Below are 15,502 nucleotides of genomic sequence, written 5' to 3'. Positions count from 1 at the left end.
CCATCTGGTGGGCACAGTCTTCTCCCTCCCAAGCCTGTGGGTCCACAGCCCCATGATAAGTGGACTCCCGTAGAACCATTCCCTATCCTAAAACTGTGTCCTTGATCTTGGCATTAAAATGTTATTATTCTTTATGTTAAGTGATGTTGATAACAGATGATAAACTTTTTTTAATGCTTACATTTGGCAAAATTAAGGGCTAACAATCTTGGGTTGGTATTTAAAATCCACTTTGGAAGTGGGACTAGCCTATGAAAACTAGATCTGGGGCCTTCTGATACACAGGAGAGGAGTACACTTGGAATCTGACAGCCATGGCCAGGAGGCAAGTTTGTTCACTTCCAGGGGAAGGTTGGGGAAGCCTTGTTTTCCACATTCTTACAAATAAAAAAAAAAAAAAAAAGGATGTTTCAATGCAAGAAACTTAATTAGATCTTGGTTTTTAAAAAAGTAACAAAAAGGTCAGAAAAGACATTTTGGGAACAACTGGGGACATTTGGGAAAGGGCTGAGTTTTAAATGATATTGAGATATTATTAATTTTCTCAGGTGTGAAAAGAGTGTAGTGGCTATGTGGGAGAAGGTCCTTATTTATTTTTTTAAAAGATCCTTATTTTTAAGAGATATATGCTGAACTGTTTAGAGGTGAAGTTTTATGATGCCTGCAATTTCCTGTGAAATTGGTTGGGGGAGGGGTAGATAGAGTAAGAAGCATATTCAGCAAAATGTTAACAATTGTTGACTCTAGATGAGAGAGATATAGATGTTTAGTATAGTATTCTGTTTAATTCTCTATAGTTTAAAGGTTAGCATAATAAAAAGTCAGGGGGAAAGTCTTTAAAAACACCTCATTTGGTGATTTGTTGGACAGACTAAGTAAAACAATACATAAGAGAAATTCTTAACGAACAAGGTACAGAAGGACAAACCTGTAACCCAGCCAGTCACCAATCTCAGAACTTTCATTCTTCCCCCACCCCAATGAGGTAGGCAGCAGAAGAGGACCTTGGTCAAATCTTGCCCAGGAGATTTATCGCCTTTTAGAATAATTTTCAACTCTACCACTCTGCTCACTATTGTGTTTCTGAGATCCCAAGTTATGTAAATTTTATGTATTTCTGGGGCTGGATACCTGGTCGAGGAGTTCTAGGAATAAAAAAAGGAGGCTTCTAAAGCAATTATGAGACAGAGAGAGAGAAGGAAAAACAGGTGCAGCAGAGGAAGGGAAGAGAGGAGGAGGAAGAGGAAGGAAAGAAGGAAGGAAGGAAGGAAGGAAGGAAGGAAGGAAGGGGAAGGAAGGAAGGAAGGAAGGAAAGGAAGGAAGGAAGGAAGGAAGGAAGGAAAGAAGGAAGGAAAGAAGGAAAGGAGGGAAAGAGAAAGGAAATAAATAAATGGGGAGTGGGGAGAGAAAAGTCCCTGAGCAGATCCAAAGTCATAGAAGCTTTTCTGAAAGCCAGATAATCAGATGAGGGCAGATTAAAAAATATCTGCCCCCTTAGCTTCACTACCAACTTTGTTTATTGCTCATCCTTCTTGTTCATAAACCTCAGCAATGTTCATAAACCTCAGCAATGCCATTGCCTGCAGAGCCCACCCCTCCTGGACCCTAAGTTCCCTAAATATCAGGACTGGAGAGAGGTGTTGCTGAGTCTGAACTGGCTACTCCTAACTTCCCTCCCAGCCTCAAGGCCTGCCTTGGTCCCACCCTCCTCTTGCTTCATTACTCCTAAAACTGTCTGGTCCTGGAACTTAGGTGGCGAGGTCCAGAACACCTCTCCCTGAAAAGAAGCCATGTTCTTCCTTTCCATATTCTTTTACTAACTCTGGCCCCTCCCAGCTCCCCAGTTCCAAGTCTAAGTCATTCAAAGCTCAGCACAAACTCCATGCTGAGAAGCAATTAAGGATAGAGAGGAGACTCCAGTAGGCAGTCCCAGAGTGCCTCCATAGCCTCATCTCAAAGGGGAACCCCCAGAGATTGTGACTCACTGCTCATTTCTAGTCAAATCCTGTCACCTCTCTGAAATTTCATGTTGGGCAATTTGTTTCCATTTGCACGGTCATGTCATTAATTCAGTGACTGTCTTCTGAACTATTGCTATGTTTGCCATTCCTTTACACACAACTTCATTGAATAAGCACATGCTGAGTGAAGACTGCAGGCCAGACCCTGTACCAGGCACTAGGAGAAACTACTTCTCTGCCACTGCAAACCAGGAAACAAATGATACCAGGTGGGTCCTCCAAAAGGCTAGCACTCACTTTTCCACTCAAAATTTCTAAATGGTCTTCTTTATCTCATGAAATAGCTCTAAAGAAGTTATTAAGAAAGAAGCTAACTGGTGCCTGTATCTCCTTTCCCAATCCCCACGCTAGGAAAGAGCCCAGTTGTGTTTCTGAAACCCTGAACTATTCTAACCCTCGCCTCTCTACCTCTCTACTCTAGGGGCAGCTTAGCAGTTTTGTATGAGTCTGTGAGTGCATGTGTGTGCATGTGAGTAAGTTTATGTGTGTTTGCATGTTTATGGGATGTGTGAGTGTATTTGTGTGTGTATGTTTTAAGCCAATTGAAGAGAATTCATCTTTAATTGGTTGTGTAAGAGGAAAGGATGAAAAGTGCTTTCAAGATAGAAGCAGAAACCAGCAGAGATGAAGCATTTCCATCTAGAGACCAGGATAAGAGCTCCACAACTGCATTCAGTAGCTAGAACAATGAGACCCTCAAGGGAAAGATGAACCTGTATTATCTCCCAATTTTGCTGACACCAAACAAGCTTGAGATCTTTGATGAAACCAGAAAGGAGAAAGAAGAATAGAAGAAGAAATAGCTGAAGAAGAAGAAGAAGAAGAAGAAGAAGAAGAAGAATAGAAGAAGAAGGTAAAGAAGAAGAAGAAGAAGAAGAAGAAGAAGAAGAAGAAGTGAATAAAGAAGAAGAAGAAGAAGAAGAAGAAAAGTCGTCTAATTGTAATTGCTACTTGGTCTCCTGCCAACCTGACAAGTGGGGTCTCAAAGCAAATTAAATCTGATTAACAGACACAAAGGAATGTGACATGTTATATAACCTGTTGATGTGGACTGATTCTCACTACAGGTAAAATATCCCTGGCTGAATGCTTACAATTCCCCGTGATCAGATCCCAACCTGCATTTCTGGTCTAACACATACCCTCCACTGACTAGCATACATGCCATGTTTAAATATGCCCGGTGCTGTCTCACTTTTTTGCCTTTACGAATCAATTTCCCCTTTCATTCCTTTACCACCTGTTGAAATTCCACCTAGTTCTTCAAACTTATGGGGTACCTATTTTATGACACACAACCAGATCCTGTCTCCAGACAGAAGTAATCTCTCCCTTGATTGTACCCCTATCTTTTGCTTGTACAGCACTGTGACAGTTGTCATGGTCTGTCTCATTATAGAGATCTGCACACTTGTACTCTACTTTCTTATCAGATTAAAACTCCTTGAAAGAAGAATTACTATGAATTTTATTCTATATTAACTGTCAGTGCCTAAGACAGCATCCTGTACAACATAGATTCATAGTACATATTTGTTCAATGTACTAATGAATGCTTCTGTAAATAAACAGATGAATGGATTGATGGATGAATGGATGGATGGATGGATGGGTGGATGGATTGGTAGATAAATGGGGTGATCTGACATTTCTATAGATGAGATAAAAATGGAGCTTATATTTGCATGTCCCTAATTTTGTGTTTGAAAAGACCTCCCAATGCAGATGTGAAGCCCAAGATTTAGAATACCTTACCTATGCATATGGGTGGGAAGAGACTGAAAAAATATTTCTGCTCTTTGAGTTTGGGAAAACATGAATTTGACTTCATTTCTCAGTTCATATATTGATAGGTCTATTTTTGCTCAGGAAGGATGGGTAAGAAAAAAAATGTCTTCCTGTAAGAAGGATAAATAAGGCATAAGAATGTAGGCAGCAACCTTGCCAACCTTCCAGCCACTGTCCCTGCACACAGAGCAAAGGGAGTCTGAAACATAAGCCACAAACTGAGTGGATTTATTGTGAAATGTGGTCTTTTTTGCACATATCGCACTGTGACACTGCCAAATTCACTGAGTCTCTAACAAAAAAAAAAGGGTAGCAAAGAAATTTCTCTAATTTCATATTGGAAATTCCACAAAGCCCCTGGAGCTGAGCGTTCCCAGGGCTTGTGGCACTATTGCTTTAATCAAGAGCCATATCATTATGTGTCGTATAGTTGTGTTCAACTTCAGTGGAGGGAGAAAAGAGTAAAAGAAGGGAAAAAGATAACACAGTCAGAAGAGGAAGCCAAGGGGAGATGGAAGAAGAGAGAAGAAGCAGGGTAGAAAATGGCTTCAAAGCAAAGAAAGGGGGAGGAAGAACTCACCTCTCGAAGCTGCCAGAAACTTTTAAAGATAAAGGGACAAAATTAATGGTGCCTTCATCTGTGTCTTCCAGAGCAAGGTCAGTGTGCTTTGGGTGGGCTCACAGATGGAAACTATTTTATTCAGTAATTTTATTATTTTATTCAATAATACAGGTGGTAATCCAGATCAGGAAGGAAACTCAATTTGCTGAGTATGCACTGTACCATGCCATTGACTCACTGAACTCTCAGGACCTTATGAAGTAGGTATTATCATTCCTATTTATAGATAAGGAACTGGAACTTGATGAGGTCAGCTGGTTTACCCAAGGTTACACAGCTAATAAGTGATGGTGTCAGAATCAATCTCCATCTATCCCACTCCAAACTACCACACTGACAAACCAGTGCCACCTCCACAGCTCATTATGTCCTGACTTATAAAGTAGAATTGATGTGGATTGGATAATTCTCTTAAGATGCAAAACTTGCATATTTTTATGTTAAAACAAGCTATCAAATGATATCATGTTCAGGAAACAGGGGCTATGTAAGTATTGCCCATCTCCAAGAATCCTGAAGTCCCGCACGTGACCGTAGAAAACAAGAACCAAAATGTCACTTTGTTGTTATGAGCAGGGACAGTCTCAAGAACCCACAGAGTAAAGCTCTAATAAATCTGGTTCCAAGATTTGGCTTAAGGTTGAGCCCAAGCCACTCCTCCAATTCTTTCCTATGTCACAAGGCAAATTTTGGTACCTTATCATTGTCTGGTCACCACCTGGAGCTATGATCAGGATCCTCCAGCAACACTGAGTAATTTTATGGATTGTAATCTGCAAGTGCCAATAGGGATTTTCCCACTCCACATATAACCCATTAGTGAATGATGACCCTGCCCCCTAGAAAAACCAGGCAAAATTAATGTCTTTCCTCTTCCTCCCTCAAAGAAAACTTGAGAAGGTTGTAAACAGAGATAAGACTTGGCACATGGGAAGAGAACTGTGTGTTTCCCCAAGCCCGCTTTAACATTCAGCTGTTCTAATAGCATGAAAATTGGACTCAAAGACACATGGTACATGTGTAAGTGGGAATTAACCCCAGAGAGGCAGCAAGGAGAAAGTTTTGGTAGAAACAAGCTGGCAATGTGAAACAGATAATGTGTCTGTATGGTGGTTAAAGGAGTTTCATCCTATTTATTCTGTTTCTGAAGGGGATAAGTTCAATTCCCTTGGGTGGAAACAAGAGACAAAAGATTAATTGAGGCAGCCAATCTACCACCATACTCACTAAGGTCACCAGTAGCATGAGTTCTACTGCTCCCTGGACAAAGCTTCCTTGTATAGCGGAGCTGATAGCTAGGACACATGGATTCAGCAACCCAACCAGCAGGATAAATCACAAATAGGAATTGCTCAAAAGCATTCAATATCTCAGATCCAGTGTGCTCCTTCTCTTTACCCTCAAATCAAACTTGTAAAAATGTATATGGAGTCATTACACTCTCTACAGACCACCTACCCACCGCAAACCACAAATCAGTTCTCCTCTTTCTTATGAATGCCAGAAAATTAAAAACTCAGCCTCTGTTGTCATGCATATTGTGGAAAAATGTAAAATATTATGTTAGAATTTTTAGCATAAGAGAAAAAAGAAGAAAGGAGATACACATATCAAATTGATACAGTTAAGTAAAAACTCAACAAATCTGAATTATAATTGGAAGTAGCAGTATGAATTCATAGTATATTTTATTTAAAAACAAATCTACATCTCTTAGCTCTGTTTACTAAAGAAGACGAGAAACAATAACTAACCAAAGAGCAATGAGCATTCCTAGCACTCGGATGGTAGTCTCCAAATACCATTACCCTTTGAAAGGAGCCAGGGTTCCAAGGAGAAATGTGGATTCCAGACCACGACATGAACAAGATGAGTCTGTTACATCTTGTTAGACCAGAAAGTAAGGGAGCTATCAGCAACTAATGGGTCCTGTCAGCCGGACTCAGAAGCTAATTTGAATACATTCTTTCAGGCAAAGATAGGGACAATTTGAGCATCAATAAAGATAACAGCTGCAATGGATTGAAACAAGTTCTATGATGATGCTCAATAGAAGAAAAAAACTATATTGGTCACCTTTGGAGAATATTATAGAATCAGTCCACTGTTTTGAATATTTATAAGTAAAGAGAGATAATCAAGCATATATTCTCTTTCCTATACAAACCATATTTCTGAGCAATCCAATAGCCAATGAAGTGAAGTTTTTCTTTGTAGATGTTTCCAGCTTACAAATGAATAAAAACGATAAAATTAAAACGACTCCATGCTGAAGCCCTAATGAATTAGGCTATAATCATCACGGCCTTATTCATGAAAAAGAAACAACTAGACTCTCCATGCCTCCTAATGGAAGTCACAACACCACCTAGGAAGCAGCTTTGCCAACAAATCTCCTCTGAACCTTGATCTATTTGCAGGCAATATAAAAAAGGGACAGGAACATGCAATCAATCCCATCATCCAAACTGACTGTGGGTAACTACAGGAGAAACAACAACAACAAAATGGAATGAAAGAGAGAGGTTGTAAAAGATATCAGCTAATCTTAAAATGTGGATTTTATTTGGATCCTGACTCAAATAAACTATTTAAAAAGTCACATTTATTAAACATTCAGAGAAGTTTGAACATTGACTGGATATTGATGTTGAAGGAATTATTATTATATTCTTAGATGTAATAATTATATTTCGGCTAGTTTTTAAAAGTCTGTATCATTTATCAGGGATTTGCTTCAACAGAATCCAGGAGAAACAGAAGAAACAAGGTTGGCCATGGTTGACAATTATAGAACTAATAGATACATAGAGAATAAGAATTTCTTCTCTTTGCTTTCGTGTAAGTATTAAATTTTTCATAATAAAATTTTAAATAATAAAATTAAAAAGGCAATCTCTTCCACTTTTTTGTGACTGGCTCTCTTAGTATATTGTTGACCTTGATATACTTGTCTGATTCAGCTAAATTAATACATTCTAATTCTACCCCTAAAAAAGCATAATACACAAACTATTTCTAAACACAAATATCTAACAAGATAAAATTCCCAACTGTGTTACCTAACCCAAAAATTTCCTCTTATTTAAATTTGTTTTTTGATTAGCATCTCTCATCACTTCCCTCCCAACTCCTATAGCAGATGTCTTTCTAAATATGTGCTCATCCCGTGAAAGGAACCAACTTTGCTCCTGACCAACATCTCACAATCTAGGTGCACTACAACAGGAAGTATATTTGTGCTTCATTAAGTAAAAGGGGTAGGTAATCACCGATCAGAAATAGGAGGAGAGGAGGGTGGTGGCATACAGCCTTTGCTCTCAGGTCAACCAGCATCTTCACACTACCTCTCACCAGAGGTGTTCCTTGGGCAGGTTATTTCACTTCTCTTACCTCTCCTATAGTTTTTGTGAAGAATGAGATAATGTTCATAAATAATAAAAAGAGGTCTAGATATAAAGGATATGTCCAAGATAGGCAAGCCTCCTTCCCACTGGAACTAGAGGTCAGCAAAGACAATGGGGCCCCAGTGGTGATAAAGGAGGAGATCCAGAGGCAAAGAAGCCCAGAGACAGAATTGAAGTTACAGGTCCAATGGCCAAAGTGACAGAAGAAGAAAGCCATTCTGGATATCATCAAGTGAAACCTATGGAAACCTTAGTGGACTCACAAGATAGGACACCAGGTCCCAGTGACAGGGTGGCCACCATAAAATGGGGTCGACTCGGGGAATATGGGACCACTGCTCATTCCCAACATTCCCTTCACTTCATATCCGGCCACCCCAGCACTGACCTCACACAGTTCAGACGCCAACCAGCTCAGTCTCTTCAGTGTGACCCAGCCTTTGGCCTTCCTCCCTCCCTGGCACTTGCAAACTCGAACTGGCATTTTCCTCTGGAACAACCTCTTTGTACCTAATGATCATATCCATGTGTCTCAGGCAACAAAAAGAACAAAAGGTTTAGATAATCAAATTCAAAAGATCCATGGAATTGGCTTCCAAGGATCAAAAGCTACAGACATAAACAATCCGCACAGAGCTGGGTCCCTGCCACACACAAACCAGATTCAGGATCAAGCCAGTTCTCTCCCCTCTCAGCAGAAGCCCCTCCCTACCCTAGAATGTATTTGCATGAATCGCACGTGTGTTTCTAGGCAAAAGCGAGAAGTAGAGATGAAGAAATAAAGGTTGGATGGATTTTTTTTTCTAACTTACCCCGCAGAGACAAAGAGACCACCAGTAAAAACCAAGAGTTGCTTTCATGAGGACCCATGAGGCTCCAGACACAGGCTGGGCTGCCTGATCAGGGGAAAGAGCCACACAGAATGTGGTTCCACTTCTTCCTGGCACAGGGCCACTTTGATCCAGGAAGAGTAATACTGGAGGAAATACTGGAGAGCCCCATTTGGAGAGCATTGGGAGGAAACAGCCAGAGGGAAATCAGGGCTCTGACAAAGCCAAGAAGGAGAGGGGGGTTCTCTCTCAAGCAGCAGCCAGATAGAACTCAACAAGGGGAGCAGAGCAGAAGAAAATGAGGGGACTGGTAGAGATCATATCTGACATTCTCCAGGGACTCCAAGATCTCTAAGCAAATTGAGAAGTGAGATTCCGCCTTCGCTGTGGGAGTAATTGACCACCAACATTTGGATTATTAGCACTGAAATCATCTTTTTGTAACTGCATGCTGGGGCTATTCAGATTACACACATACATGGGGCGCACACTTCTCCGAGGAGATTCAAAGAAAAGAGGCACCATTCTTAGGTACTGAGCTGTAGTTCCAAGGACAGAGCTCCTTGAAAGAAGGACAGCACTTATATTTGACCAGGGAGATCAGCTATAATCACACACAGTAGCCCACAATCTGAGGCAGAATGAATAGCACAGAGAAGAAGAAATTTTAAATTCAGAAAGGTTCAAGGTCAGTGTGTTCTGAGAGTTCCAGGGAAACATCTCAGAAAAATTTGTTTGCCCTGTCCCTGAACATTGATGGAGCACCTCCCAGGAGTGTGCCAAGTATTGCTCTGAGCTCTGGGAGAAGTCAGAGCTGCCCGCAAGAGGCTCGAAGCCTTGCAGGGAGACCTGGTTGTGGCCTCATGACAATCTCTCTGGTATAGGTTCCTAGTGGGGCCGTGGGGGCACCGGAGGGGATCACTCACATTGCCCAGATAGGAGGAAGGTACAAAACCTTCACAAGCTGATGATTGCTCCAAGCTTAAAGTCAAGGAGTAGGGATAGTCCAGGCAGAGGGGCAGAAGCAGCAGAGCCCCAAGCTGTGATTGGTCTGTTCATGAAGGTCTGTGGGGTGAGGGGACTGGGCTTGGGAGTGAAGGTAAGAGACAGACCCCAAGGGTCTTTGAGCCCTGATAAGGCAGAAGGCATCAGGAATGCCAGTGGGACATCTTGCTTTGGGGGAAAGAGAATGAATAAGGTTCTTCAGTCAGAGGGAAGTGCTGGGTGGGTGGGCGGGAGGCGGTAACCAAAGTGTCAGGGATGAGAAGTCTCCATCTTTGCAATCTCCAGCCAATCTGTCACCTTCTCCAGGGCTTCTCTCTCTTCCTCTGTTAAGCAGAAGCCACCCTGCACCTCCTTCTTCTCACCCCAAATATAAGCCCAGTGAACCATGGCTTATGAGACTCCTGGTTCTAAGTGCCTTACAAGTACTAGAGCCACGTGCTGCTGCTAGTTCCCAGAGCCAACCATATAAGTTCCAGGCAGCAATGAACAAAACAACCGTCTTAATAACCATCCACTCAGAACTGTATCCAAGAGCACCAGCTACTCTTCTCTAGGTAGAAACCAAATCTAGCTGATTTATTTTAAGTGAGAGTTACACAAGTCATCACCATGTATGGATTTAAGCTTTAAGAATTAATGAAAGGAAAAATTGCCGATTTGCCCAAACCACAATCCAAATGAAGCTTTGTCCTTGAAAAATTATAATTTAAGGATTGTCATCTGTAGGCCTTATAGTGAAAAGGAGACTTTATCTAGCCCCTTCTCCAAATAATAAAAATTGATTTTTGACCAAGGCCAATCTATTGTTCCAGATCATTAACTTCAGAGAATAAATCATTTTCTGATGCAGTAAAACTGGTTTCTGGGGGTTTGATGTTTCATGTGGCTAGTAAAGCAGAACTGAAAGCCTCTTTCAGCTGGAAGTAGCACTGAAGAGGACAGAACAGCCTCCCCTTTCTGATTCTTTGGGCTTCCTTTCAGGTATTTGAAATCCAGCTAGGCCTGGTATTTTCAAAACAAGGCCATTTAAGCCTTCTCATCCTCAGGTCTGAATTTCAGCTTTTCCTTCAGGGATACCCTCTGCCCACCTGTACTCCAAGTGATCTTCGGGATGTACAGGCATAGCTGACTCCAGCGGCATGCCAACCTGACCCCAAGAGGAGAGCAAGGGACAGTAGGGTACCTATGGAGGCTAGGATCTACAGAGCTAATTCTGAACCACAAATCTGAGAAGTGATAAGCAAACCCCATTATTATCAGTAAGAAGTCAGAATTATAAGACATATAGTGAAAAATATTCTTCTCCCTCAACCATGAGCACATAGAGATATTTTTCCATTTTTCTGTCTAAATGACAAAGGTATCTTTCCCTAACCAGGAGATAGGAAACTAGCAGGTATCAAAAGACCAAGTGACAGATGGAGTGCTAGAACATTCTAACCTGCCATCTCACTTGATTCTCATAGTGATGAGATGAGGAGAATATTGGTGAACCATTTGTACAAATTGAAAAACTGAGGCTTAGTAAGACTTGGTGACTATCTCTAAACCACACACTTAAGTTTAGAGTTAAAGTTCAAACTCAGGCCTCTGGAACCCCAACCTCTACTCTTTCCACCAGCCCATGTACAATCCAGAAAGAAGACACTTCTGCAGCTCATCTGAGACTAGACTGGAAGCAGGGAGGATGTCCCAGGCACAGTGGAGTCAAACACAACAGGCCTCTAGGGGCCACTCCCAGGTGCCAAGTTCTTGTCAGACTCAGAGTCACCTGTGTCTATGTAGGTGAGGGTTTTATGAGACAGGGTCAGTGGGTAGGGACCCAAACACAGTGTGAGAAGCCTGTGTTAGACCAGCTGCCAAATGGGGAATGTGGCTGAATAGTTCTGCATCAACACTACACTCTCAGTAGCCCCAGCCAGGCTTCCATATCTCCCTGGTTCTCATGGCTATAGCATCAACATTCAGAAAGTTCAAGTCTGAGCTCACCATAATCCCTCTCTCCCACTGAAGTAAACCCTGGTGAGACACTTCTATGCAGAGTAACACACACACACACTATGCTCAGGGTCATACAAGGATGACAGTTGAAATATTTAACCACCAGTATTACATAAGACCAATGAATCAGGACAGACAATGGCCAGGAAAGTTGGGACCCACTTCCCCAGTATACTCACCAGCTGAACATGCAGCTGCGGCCACAGTTGGTGGCATCTGCTATAGACCCTGTAGTTAAGCTAAGCTGATGAGATTCTGTCTCTGAAAATTCAGAATTAGGAGAAGAATCTCCTAATGGAGAAGTAACCTGGAAGCATAGATGATCAATATTTGACATTTTATGGGCCTAAAAGCAAATGAAAGCCAACTGCAGAGGAAATAAAGTTGATAGGTGAAAGAAGGCAGAAGAGAGAGGCTCTTCTCATGGTCTTTTCAGCTCCTGGTTCCCGGACCTTCCTCAGCCCAGTGCATTTCTGCCCATAGAGTCCATGAAATAACACTTTACCCTTATTGTAAAGCAACAGCTTGCCTTTTCTTGTGTATCAGAGTCAAAAATTACTCTCTATAACTCAGATTTGAAAACAAAATTATATGCTTATTTTCCATCTCTATCCTCATCTTCTTTGAAATTTCTCTTTCTGTTAATCAAGCATCTCTTCCTGGGTCCCCACACCTGTGCAGGTGTCGGGCAGTGGAGAGTTATATTTGCCAATCAAAGCTAAGACAATCTTTATTGAGATGAAACAGTCTTTTTCAAGTTAAATCTTACAAATACACCCGTCCCTCGATTTATGCAGATTATCCAATCTACGTTTTTTTTGTTTTTTTGTTTTTTATATGGAAGAAAACTACACAAAAAGAGTCCACCAGTACAAAAAGAATTCTAAAGAAATAGGACAATATGTCGTAAAAATTTTTATTCCACATATTTTCACAAAAAACATGCTAATAAAAATTTAGAAAAAAATAAAAATTTTATTCACTGTCGGTGTCTTTAATCTAAAGCAATCAAATTTTCTTTTTAGTTGGCACAAAGTCATTACCTTCATCGCTCAAAATATTTGGAAGTACTATTTCGGTTTCATTGTTTATATTTATTTTTTAGATGATCTTTTCCAACCCCATCTTTTGCTAAGTTGTCATAAATTCTTCAATATTAACTGCAACATTTTTAAAATCTTTTCAAAATTTTAAGGCTCATTGGATGTTTGGATCAATATCTAGCAGTTTCCAACTCTGTGGCCAATTGAAGAGCTTTGTAATTATCTTCTGTAGTAAATGAAACTGGTTCAAGGTCACTGCCATATTCATCAGCAGGATGGGCTTCAGATAGTAAGTGAATTAATTCATTATCAGTTAATTTGTGATCAACCTGTAATTTGTTAATACCATCTACATTCAAATTGTCAAAGCTTTCTTCCCGAAATTTATTTAATAAATTAATAATACCAGTTAATTCCTCTTCAGTTGTTGAAACCATATTCTCTGGTTCAATCTCTTCTGCTTTCCAGCAAGCATTTAAAGTTGACAGCTTTATATCACTCAAAGCTAAAGCAATATTCTTGATACAACTTCAAATTGCATGTTTACTCCATGCTTCTATAACTGTAAGTGATTCATTATTTTCAAGTATATTAAAAATATCATCAAAACTCAATTTAATATAATTAATCTTAAAAGTGAAAATAATGCTTTGTTCTAAAGGTTGGATCAAGGAAATTGCATTTGGTGGCAAATAATACAACTTTTATATTTGGATGTTCTAACGTACATAAATGACTAGGTGCATTATCTAAAAAAAAAAAATGTAAAAGTATTTTTAAAGGAAGACATTTTTCCTTCATATAATTTTCAGCTTCTCCAGCAAAACATTTGTAAAACCAATCCTGAAAAACATCAGTAGTCACCCATGCTTTTTATTTGCCATTCAATGAACAGGAAGATAATTAATATCTTCCTGTACAAAGAACTAATGTACTTCCTGTACAAAGAACTAATACTAACACACATATTAATATGTGTATTAATATGTGTGTTAGTATTAGTTCTTTGTACACTGCCGAATTAAGTTATTGTTTTTTAGAAAGAGTAATCGCCAATAATGGAATTGAAAAAGAAAGAATCACATAAAATGAGACTGCATAAATGGAAACTGCGTATAAAAAGTCCGCCTAAACAAGGCAGGAGGAGGGGATATTTACTACATATTATAAAAAACCTGCGTAAAAAAATACCATGTAAATTGAGAGATGGGTATAAATGTTAAATCTTCAGCTGTCCTCCTGGACCTCCTTGGCTTCTTCTGCGGAGTGTTAAATGGCTTGCCTGCTCTTGACGTCCTCAGCTGATACAATTTTTGGCTCCATGAGACTTTTGCCTCTTTGCTACATTATGTGTTCTCAGCTCAGGAAGGCAGGCCCCTCAGTGTCCTCCCATAAACCCGCACAGCTATGGGGATCCAAGCTCTTTCCCTGCCTAAGTATCCCATTTTGCCATTGTGTTCCTCTGCCACAGCCAGCTCAGGTGGCCCGAAGTCACCTGACTACAGAATTTTAACTATACTGAAGGCACAAGCTCCTGTTCTTTTGGCTTCCCCTGAGCAGCCCCGAGTTCCTCTCTGCTCCACCCCACATGGCCCCTACCCATCAGGCCACGGAGAGCTGGAGCTGAGTTCCTTAGGGCCTCAGCAGGATTTTCCCCAAACTCACTCATTCTCACCGCCATGAGGGAACTGAACTCCCCGCATCTTATCCTCCTTGCCCATTCAGTGGGCGTCTTTGTCCAGGGAACCCACACTTCCTACTTCCCAGAACCCCAAGCCTCGGGGTTCAGTCTTAAAGTCAGATTTGACACAAAGAGAAAAACTGCTTTATCCTAAGAGAATTTGCCAGAGGAGGCATTTAAAATATCACCTCATCCCACTTTTCATTTAAATGGGCTTGAGTCACTTACTTTTACTTGCAATAATTCTTAATGAGCACAGGACTTGACAAGAAGTTTTTGTTTGGCTCTTTCCAATGACAGTCCTTAGGGGCCTCAACCTTCTTAGGGGCACCAGGATGAGAGGGAGAGAAAGGGGTTTGACCTTTGTTTCCATTTTTGAATGACTCCCAATCAGAAGGGTCCCTATAATGCAAAGAGGAGAGACTCTGGGCTGGCCTGCTATGCACTCCCCGTCTCAGGTGAGGGAAAGTCAGGGGACCTGGCCCTCTAGGGTTGGCTGCATCCTGACACATGGACCTCTTCTCACTTCCTGCACTCTGTTCCTTGCAGATCAGTGTCCTATCTGGATTCTTGGTGCTGGATGGAACCTTGACACCCTGCCCACCTACCCAGTCCACTTGTTCCTCGTGAGCTAAGCCACCCACCACAGTGGCCCTTGCCTGCTCCATTATCACATATTCCATGGAGTTCACAGCCCTAAGTACCCACCTTTGTGCCCTCCCACCAGGGCCAGGAGGAGAGCAGGATCAGGATCTGGTCAAGTTAGGCCTGGACCACCCACAGCTAGGACCAGCCTTTTGAACACTGTCATTAGAAAGCTTACCCCACTTGCCTTTTAGGTCACATCAGGCTTGCTGCCCAGATCTGCTCACCCGACCCTTGGCTCCAGGGCCTCCCATAGCCATCAAGGCCCAAGCAAGGCTCACACTGTCTAGGATACAACACTCCTGAGTGCCCTTAGATCGACCAGGAAATCTAGAAGGACATCATCAAAAGCTTCTCACCTCCTTCCGGAAAGTCATTCTGGCCTCTGCCATTTGTGGCTTGAGGGCATAGAAGGCAGGCCTAGAATTTCCTATGGGTCCTCAGGCCACCCCCAGTGCC

Source organism: Pteropus medius, unplaced genomic scaffold (genome assembly GCF_902729225.1).
Source record: "Pteropus medius unplaced genomic scaffold, Ma_sr-lr_union100, whole genome shotgun sequence".
NCBI classification, from domain to species: Eukaryota; Metazoa; Chordata; class Mammalia; order Chiroptera; family Pteropodidae; genus Pteropus; species Pteropus medius.
This window is presented reverse-complemented; position numbering follows the sequence as displayed.